The following is a 7624-nucleotide window of genomic DNA, read 5'->3' as shown; positions in this document are numbered from 1 at the left end:
AATTAACCTAAAAATAAAACGTTGTTTGCTGAATGTCCACTACTAAGACATAATTCTTGAGGCTTTTTGTAAAACACGGAACATTCAGATTAGTAAATATATAAGTAACCCAGATTGGAAAGAACGAAATGTAACATACATATGTTATGTATGGAACATATGTTAACATTAAACATATGTTTAATGGAAAACATTTTCCATTAAAACTTTATATGATATTATATTATTAAAAGTATTTTAACCGGTAACTAACTCTTAGATTTAATATTTATTGTTGATTCTTGTTTTAAAATGTTTTCAAAAACTTTCGGATAACGTAGGGTTTCCAATTTTTAATCAAATAAAAATATTAAAAATTTTTATTACAGGAAATTATAAATTTCATTTGTATTTTATATATTATTACTATACTTAGAAATATTATTTTTCACTTTCAAAGTTCAATTGTAAATTCAGTAGTGTAAAATCAAGTTTAGTATTGTAAAATCTGAATAAATAAAGCTAATTTTTTATACTATATGTCTTTAATAACAAAATTGAATAACTAGTTTTAGTAGAATTATCTATTCACTCATTTTGAAGAAGTTATTAATACTACTATGGAAGTTAATATAATTTATAACATCGGAAATATTCAGAAATACTTAAATTTTTGACTAAAAAGGTCCATATAAATCATTTATCAAATCACAAAACAACAATACGTATTTAGTAACTGTTCTTGTGATTTAACACTATTACTTAATGTTTTACATTAATAAATTCCTTTGCCTAATAAAATGATATTTAATCTTGACATTTTTGATAATGGAATTCAAAACAACTTTATACTGGGCTATTGTATACCGTGTTTTTAGAGGTTTTCTTATATTTTGGAGATTTGTGACCCTTAAAAATATGAGGTTATTTTGTTTTCATAAAGTTTTTACCGTTGTACGATGTTATAAATGTGTAAATATTTTATTTTATTACGTACAAATTGCAATATTTTTTGTCATAAACTGTCAAATTAATTGTTTTGGAGATGACTAGTCCATATAATATTATCGTCTAGGGTAGAACACGACGCTAATGATAAGTTATAAGTACAATGTTTTATCAGCAGAGTCGCCTTGAGCCTTCTCATCATTACTCACATAAATGATAACAAACCTTTGACCTTGAGAGTAGCAGAGATCGTTTTTCATTTATCTGTTTTGTCGTTGACATTAACCGTGACGAACTGAACCACGCAATTTAATAAATTATGAAGCACATGGCAAATATTTTCTTTTTTTCCCTAGACATTTCAGATAAATAAATGTCGATTTCATAAATAAATGACATGGTTATATGATTATAGCTTGCTGCAGAATATATAGCATGTTAATTTTAACTGGTTATATATATATATATATATATATATATATATATATATATATATATATATAAAACCTTGATTATTTTAAAACATATTTAAAGTTTTAAAATGAAGTAGTAAAGAACTATTTTGTCATTAAAAATATAATTTAATGTAATATATTAGATATATAATATAATATAGACAAAGATAAACAGAAACAAACACAGACGGCATCCACTATGAATTTTCCATATTGATCAATTTTGTGGAACATTCCTTCGTGCCGTATACATGCTATCTTGTTTCACAGCTCTAGGACATACATTAGTTCAAACATCCTCAAACAGAAGTATATCCTGGATCAACCCATCGCGTTAGCGCATGCTATCGTTCGAGGAGCAGGAAACAATTAATGTCTGTCTGTCTAACTGCATAACATCTTGAGAACACACAGCTTCAAATCTTCCTTGAAGATTCATTTATATATAGAAAACATCGAGTTAGTCTTATGGTAACCAAGATGGCAACTAGAAAACCTCAGAATAAATACACTTGTAATCAAATTGAGTACAATTAGGCATGTAAAGATGTAAACCATTTGATATAGTAAAACATACCTAACTATCTGCAATCATAACAAAGGTAATTTTAGGACTAAGTGCAATTTCTCAACTTCGTCTCCAGAGAGAACAAAAACAAACTATCGAGAAAAATGTATGCATTTGCAGATTTCAAATTTGATATCAATATCAGAGAGGTTTGTTATGCCAAACTTGGTATGTCGCACTTCTACTTTGTGTAGATTACTGAAGGTAGAGCATTCTCAGTGTCTAGAGACTGCTCTAAGCACGTTTTGAGTCCACGCTCTTACTGTAAGAACATAATCAAAAAGGGTAAATGCGGACTATAGACAAAAAAGTAATGAATAGAAAATGGATGAGTGGATTAGCTGGTCTATGTGAAAATGTAACCAAACAAGTGAAATTATTGGACTGAAAGAAAACACCAAACAGATGATAAAATAACAAACAACTCTCTCGGGTATTTTTGTGTATTTACGTTTCCAGCGACTCTTTTCGCTTGTTGCAACATAATAACATGAGGAATATTGCTAGATTTTTATTTGTTATCCAGTTGCGGTTTTTGTAATGCAATATTAACTATTTGTTGTGGTAGTAACTGAAAACTAATGTTTAAAGGTTCTGCGATTACGTGTCTTTAATATTCCAGTAGAATTTTGGATCCCAATATTAATATCCTAATAAAACTTAATGCTACTAAGAAAGATTGACGTTCTTTATTGTTTCAATTTAATAAGCAAATTATGTACAAACTTTATCAAATAGAAAAAGTGTTATTTCAATGACATATAAATGTCCATAATTTTTGGAAAATAAATATTACATTGTTGCATGTGATATAAAATAAAATTTGTTATTTTAGCAAAACCGAGCGCAGTGAACCACTGTGCACCCTCCACGGCGTTCCTGCACAGTTTTTGGTCGGGGCAGGCTTAGTAAAAGTATGATGGTTTCAGAAAATTTCTTGTGGTTCATAAATCACACTTTTAATGTTTAAAAAATGCATAGTTACGTTACAAAAGAAAACATAACAATGCCTATATTATATTGTGCTACATTTCATATAACATCAACTGTTGGACTTGCATCTGAGGTTTTGCATTTAACATGAGGGTAACGTTAAATAATGCTTATAAATAGGAACTCGTCTCAGAACCATAAATATTACACTTCGAAAACTTAGATTAGTATCTTAGTGCTAATAATACTTTCTAATAGAAAAATCTAAATTGAATATAAATTAATACTAAATAAAAAAACTTAAAATTAATAGTATAATTAACATATTTTAATGAAAATCTAAAATATATTTAACAATTCAACAAATTAAACCACAAAATAAAATGTTCATGTCAGATAATATTCCATGATAATACAAATTCATAAAGCTTAGAACACAAAAAATTAGAAATAATACAGTTTATTTACAAAGCTAAATAAATTTTAAAGATCCATATGAATTATATGCCAAAATATTACCTACTCTTGTTGCACCCAAACATTATTACAGGATTGTAATCTATATTAAAACTCACAGAATAAACTTGTAAATAAAATCATTATATAATGAATTGAAGTATTTAAGAGATTGTACTAATAGGTATAGAATATTTAATTATAATTATTTGAATTTTTATCAGTTAAAAGAGTTAAGCAAACCTTTAAAGAAAATGAGGATAATTAAGTACAAAGCTTATTAACATGGACAAATTAAAAAATATATTTCAAATAAATAATTTCTTATAAAAATTAATTGATTGTTGAGAGATATATTGGTAGAATAATCAATTTAAAAACTTTAATTGTTCATGCTTAAGAAATACTAAACATACTGAACCCTTAAAAGCTTCAATTTTGGTTAATTTTGTTAAAACCACCATAAACGTGATTAATCGACTATATAAATAATTTGATATAAAGTAGAAGGTATGATGGAAAGATTTTATATCTTTTTCTATTACAATTGTAATAGTTTACAGTTATTAATGCTAAAAATTCCAAAAGATTAAATGTAAACATTGTTTCAAAATATTGGAGGACAAATAGTTTTATAATGTAAATAAAAACTTAATTACATCAAGAAGTTCAATATAATAAAACGTATTTTCGGAATACTGGTACAGCAATGTTTCAGTTCTTAGCACGTAAACATGTACTCGTATGTGTATATCTGTATATGTCTGGTAAACAATCAGCCTACAGATAGAAGACAAGGCACTTCGCTGACGCACAGGATCACTCACACTCCACCTAGCCTGGAGCTGGTATTGACTCTCCCCATCAGGAACCACTGAACCGATCCTGCAGGATAATCTCCTTACCTGATAATCCCATATTACACTGTATCGCAGAGTATAAACATCACTTCCCCTCTGGTGAGTAACAATGCATCAGTATCCTCAATATACTCAAAATAAGCACTAGTTTAACATTTTTAATTAAAGACACTATTGTTATATACTATAATTATTTTACAAAATTATAACAGATTCCCGAAATGTATTAGTACATCTTTGCACCAGAGTGACAATAAGAATTGCTATTATTACTTTTATACAGACAGGCTTTGGAATTGCAAGACACCCGTCAAGGCTTACAGACACGTACAGCTTGTAATACCATATATTATGGATACAATAACGTAACAGATAAGTCAATTATAACAACACGTAATCAACCTAACAGGAACCATTGACCCGTCAAGGCTCGCAGAATCGTACAGCTCGTAATATCATATGTTATTGATATCATAACGTGACATGATGTGTCAATTATTATAACACATCATTAACCTAACAGCAACTATTGACACTTCAAGGCCCGCAGAATCGTACAGCTCGTAATATCATATGTTATTGATATCATAACGTGACATGATGTGTCAATTATTATAACACATCATTAACCTAACAGCAACTATTGACACTTCAAGGCCCGCAGAATCGTACAGCTCGTAATATCATATGTTATTGATATCATAACGTGACATGATGTGTCAATTATTATAACACATCATTAACCTAACAGCAACTATTGACACTTCAAGGCCCGCAGAATCGTACAGCTCGTAATATCATATGTTATTGATATCATAACGTGACATGATGTGTCAATTATTATAACACATCATTAACCTAACAGCAACTATTGACACTTCAAGGCCCGCAGAATCGTACAGCTCGTAATATCATATGTTATTGATATCATAACGTGACATGATGTGTCAATTATAACAACACGTAATCAACCTAACAGCAACTATTGACCCGTCAAGGCCCGCAGAATCGTACAGCTCGTAATATCATATGTTATTGATATCATAACGTGACATGATGTGTCAATTATTATAACACATCATTAACCTAACAGCAACTATTGACACTTCAAGGCCCGCAGAATCGTACAGCTCGTAATATCATATGTTATTGATATCATAACGTGACATGATGTGTCAATTTATAACAACACGTAATCAACCTAACAGCAACCATTGACCCGTTCAAGGGCTCGCAGAATCGTACAGCTCGTAATATCATATGTTATTGATATCATAACGTGACATGATGTGTCAATTATTATAACACATCATTAACCTAACAGCAACTATTGACACTTCAAGGCCCGCAGAATCGTACAGCTCGTAATATCATATGTTATTGATATCATAACGTGACATGATGTGTCAATTATTATAACACATCATTAACCTAACAGCAACTATTGACACTTCAAGGCCCGCAGAATCGTACAGCTCGTAATATCATATGTTATTGGATATCATAACGTGACATGATGTGTCAATTATTATAACACATCATTAACCTAACAGCAACTATTGACACTTCAAGGCCCGCAGAATCGTACAGCTCGTAATATTATATGCTGTGGATATTACAAATTAAAACATATGTGTCAATTATTACAACATGTAATCAACTTAACAGGAACCATTGACCCGTCAAGGCTCACAGACTCGTATAGCTTGTAATATCAAATTTTATGGATACTGTTACGTACACACATACACATCAAACCTTAGGTCTAGATCGTGTTCAGTATGTTGGCAGTATAAAATGGCTATGACACACTTGGAGCGTTAGGTCGAGATCGTGTTCAGTATATTGGCAGTATAAAATGGCTATGACACACTTGGAGCGTTAGGTCGAGATCGTGTTCAGTATATTGGCAGTATAAAATGGCTATGACACACTTGGAGCGTTAGGTCGAGATCGTGTTCAGTATGTTGGCAGTATAAAATGGCTATGACACACACTTGGAGCGTTAGGTCGAGATCGTGTTCAGTATGTTGGCAGTATAAAATGGCTATGACACACTTGGAGCGTTAGGTGTAGATCGTGTTCAGTATGTTGGCAGTATAAAATGGCTATGACACATTTGGAGCGTTAGGTCGAGATCGTGTTCAGTATGTTGGCAGTATAAAATGGCTATGACACACTTGGAGCGTTAGGTCGAGATCGTGTTCAGTATGTTGGCAGTATAAAATGGCTATGACACACGCAGTATAAAATGGCTATGACACACTTGGAGCGTTAGGTCGAGATCGTGTTCAGTATATTGGCAGTATAAAATGGCTATGACACACTTGGAGCGTTAGGTGTAGATCGTGTTCAGTATGTTGGCAGTATAAAATGGCTATGACACACTTGGAGCGTTAGGTCGAGATCGTGTTCAGTATGTTGGCAGTATAAAATGGCTATGACACACTTGGAGCGTTAGGTCGAGATCGTGTTGTTTTTTAGAAGCATAAGATGATTCTGATACACTCGTAATTCTGGTAGTTAGCAATAACTTAGAGCAAAATCCGATAGTTAATGTACTCAGTTTTTAAAAGATTCGAGTGCCGTGTCTCGGATGCGAGGACAATCACCACTGGAATGTTTTCGGGGGCACCATATAAATGTATATATATATATGGAGCAATATGGTTAACACAATTATTTGTAAGAGGTGACATGTATTTCACTCTTTTCAAGTCTACATTGTGATACAGGTATCCATACCAGTTATTTTTTCTCCCTTTTGGATGACTTTCCTAATGAATTCTAATTTTGTTGTGTATATCAAAAATATTAAATTAATGAGACTCTTTTATTAAGTTATCCACCCCAATTTCAAATGGTTCTGTCCGGTGTCTTACAATATAACGTATCGAAGATTGCAGGACATCGAGTTCTTCATAGTCTAAAAATCTTCTATTCAATAATGACACACATATACATCCTCTGTCTGTAAGTAACGTTGTCAAAAACTATAAAAATACCACAAATAGATAGATACATTTCAGCATTACGTCACAATCGTTAACATGAAAACGTACTTACACAAACATGCTATTTTCAATTGTGTTGTATACTACATTACTATTATCAGTATAAAAAATGTTTTCAGTTGTCACCTCTTTTATACTCTATATATATCACAAGCCCTACCATGTAGGTTATACTTACCATGTAAGTATGTAGTGGTTATACTTACAAGCCAGATACAATACTTTCTCAAAACACGCTGTTTTCAACTAATTGTGTTGAACATTGTCAGCTATAGCACAAACTTCACGGTTGTCAGCTGAATATAAAATGCTTATAAAATTATGCTGTTCAACACACGTTTTACACCACTTCTTAATGCCATACAGAAATTCAAATTTTTACAAAAAAACATGATTATTTCAATTGGGTTA

Source organism: Homalodisca vitripennis, chromosome 5 (assembly GCF_021130785.1).
Source record: "Homalodisca vitripennis isolate AUS2020 chromosome 5, UT_GWSS_2.1, whole genome shotgun sequence".
In the NCBI taxonomy this organism is placed as follows: Eukaryota; Metazoa; Arthropoda; class Insecta; order Hemiptera; family Cicadellidae; genus Homalodisca; species Homalodisca vitripennis.
Note: the sequence above shows the minus strand (reverse complement) of the source record.